The sequence below is a fragment of the Etheostoma cragini genome, chromosome 9 (assembly GCF_013103735.1).
Source record: "Etheostoma cragini isolate CJK2018 chromosome 9, CSU_Ecrag_1.0, whole genome shotgun sequence".
NCBI classification, from domain to species: domain Eukaryota; kingdom Metazoa; phylum Chordata; class Actinopteri; order Perciformes; family Percidae; genus Etheostoma; species Etheostoma cragini.
In genome coordinates this window covers 26,721,162-26,724,231 of record NC_048415.1, presented here as the reverse complement: position 1 = coordinate 26,724,231, position 3,070 = coordinate 26,721,162, and positions in this window count along the sequence as shown.

Sequence of the window (3,070 nt, the reverse complement as noted above, 5' to 3'; positions counted from 1 at the left end):
GTGTCTAATAGCCAACTTCCAATATAAAACCAACTTTACCACGGCCTGCCACAGCGAGTCTACTGCGGTGTGGCTGTCCTGCATCCTGGCAAAGACAGGAGTGAATGAGGTGCTGAATGAGGGTTTTTATTTCCTGCCAGGTTTTGCAATTCTCACATTTGGGTAAAGGAGAGTAATACACAAGGTGATGGAGTCCAAAGTAAAATGAATCCACCCACCAGCTCACAGATGTTCCGTTTGTTAAATCTTTCTGTATAGAAACCTTCATATTTAGAGTACAGACACAAGAACAAATTTGATCTTAACTCTTGGCATTAAATATAATTTAGCTCCGCTCACTACATTCGAGGTTGGGAAGTTCGGTCTGGACTTGATCTGTTGTGGAGCAACTATGCACGAACCAGAGCTGTCTGGACCAATCGAATTGTCAGGGTGGGCCTTGTTCAATGATGGACAGATGATCAACATCAACCTAGTCACCGAGGTGAAGCTGGGTTGAATTCAATTCAGAGAATGGAGATGTGTCGATTCCGCCATTGTGTCTGTTATAGAAGGTATCAACAGCACATTCATTGGGTTGTAGGTCTATCCAGTGAGTGTAGAGGCATTTTTTGTTCTCTGTTCGGTTGAAATGCACCATGATCCCAGCCAGGTGGAGCAGTATCAGACTCAGGCTAGGATTTTAAGCAAAAATGCATGTTTCCCGTGGCCGGGGTGGGTCAGTACAGCAGGCGCAAATATACTTTGAGGCTGTCTTACGCAGAGATCCAGGGTTTGAGTCCGACCTGTGATGATTTCCTGCATGTTTTCCCCCCCTCTCTCCCCCTTTCTCACCTAGCTGTCCTGTCCATTAAAGGTAGAAAAGCCCCTAAAAAACACAGTGCCCCACAGCATAAGGAAGCACTGCAGATGTGCCTTGTCTCTGAAAATCCTTACTTATGAGTTCTTGTTTATTCATCATGAAATTTTCTTTATGGGCTAACCCCCAACGTGTCCTTTAAACGATATGTGGAAAAGATATTTTGGATGGGAAAACATCCAAATCCTTCCTGTATAGATTGGTCTTCCGTTGTAAAATAACGACAGAAGTTGTACAATGACACAAAGACAAAGGCATTTTCTGACACAAATAAAATGAAATTTTTGCTTGTGCTGTAAAGGTATACTTCTCCAAATGCACACGTCAGATTTGCTCCATGTTATAGTCATTGATGGTCTCTGCTAATATTCCAAAGCAATGCGACAGTTCACGCAAAAGACACTGCGACTTGTATACAGTGGCATTGAACATACAGTACTTATACAACATATACAGAACAACCAGTAGCCTTGGCTGAAAAAAATGGTCTTCAAAATGGTTTTTGTAGACCTGATTCAAGTGTGAACAGCAAATAATTTGTACTGTTGATATGCGTCCCGCACGTTAAAGGAGACTTTGAGCAAAGTCATTTTCACTGTTGCGTGTCAAATGTCCATGTGCTGTTAACAAGTCAACAGGTCCTCTGAACTGTCATCTGTCATTGTCTTCCAAAACCTGTCCCTATCAGCCGAACAATAACATGTCAATCCCCTCCTTGCTCCTAATAGATGAGTCATTCACATCGCCATTACATGAATTTGAACAAATTACTGATGTGATCTTTTTTCATGGGTGGACAGTTTCAGAAAAATCCAACATCAGTATCAATCTGTCAATTTTTAATTCAGAAAATAACAAAAAAAATAATAAAGTGGTGTCTTGAGGGGGATTAAACATACATTACAAAATTTATGAGGGTCCAGTTGTCATTTTAAAATGCTGCATCTTTAAAGCTGGACTGTGGAGAAATCCATGTACCAATATGCAGTTAGTTTAGGAGCTGTAGCTGTCAGCCACTTCCCGAGAGTAGCTGGAGCAGTCCATTTGTGTTGTTTTCAGCCAATATCAGCATGAAGTAGGCCTGCACGATTCAGGCAAAAATATGAATCACCGTTTTTAAGCTTAGAATTGACGACATGATTCTCTGCCACACTTTTTTTTCTTGAAGTGTAATGTTTATTGCACACATAAACCCTGACAAAACAAAACAAATTGGCAGTACCAAACAGATATTCTTTTTGGCACCTATAGCACATTGCGCATTACCACAAACCTAAAAACATAGAGGCTCCAATGAAGAAAAGGAAGAACATTGCAGCGCTTTAAAACCTATTTTATACAGTCTATGTGTAAAACTTACAGAAGTAGTAGCGTTTGGGATGCAGTCGGCTCGTTAAATTAAATGTCATTTAAAAAACTTTAAAAAACAAAAAAGTTATATAAAAATTAAATTGTGAATGGAGATTGCGATTTATAACAATCATGCAGGGCTAGCATGAGGTTAAAGTACATGCATTTTATATGTGGATATGGCACATTTTCTAGCCTCAGCATGATGGTAGGGTTGGCAAATATTCCAGTATATCATTAAACAGCAGAAATGTGTCAACAGGACCATGTGCAATATGGCATCAATGTGATGCAGTAAATGGTTCAGGTATTTAATTCAGTGGATTAGCCCAAAACATACGTTAGCATCTGGGAATGGTATCCATCATTGGTTTCTATATTAAATTACATGATAAAAGATGTAATGTATGCTGCACATCCCTATACGTTAGCCTTCATTTCTTATAAATAGAAATGCTAATGCTAGTGTAGCTCAATTTTATACAATCACATTTTCCATGATCCAATCCCTGCGCCAATGATTGTATTTATTCTACTGTAGTGGTACTACTGTCTGAAATGTATGTGTCAACTCTGAGTTAAAGGGTAAATTAGTTTTTTTTTCAACCTGGACCCCATTTTCCCATGTTTTTGTGGGACTGACTGACTGACCGATACCAGAAGATGACAACAATCTTTGAAATTGGTCCAGTATTTAGCGTTCACGCTGTAACCGTTAATTTGGTCCACTAAAAGTTCTGTTTTTGCCTTTGACAGGCTCAGATTATTATTCTAAGTGTCTAACAACATTATGGAAGGGATCCCTACAGAGATAGACCTTTTTAAAACCACCTTTTGAGATTTTTCTGTTTTACCAGAAAC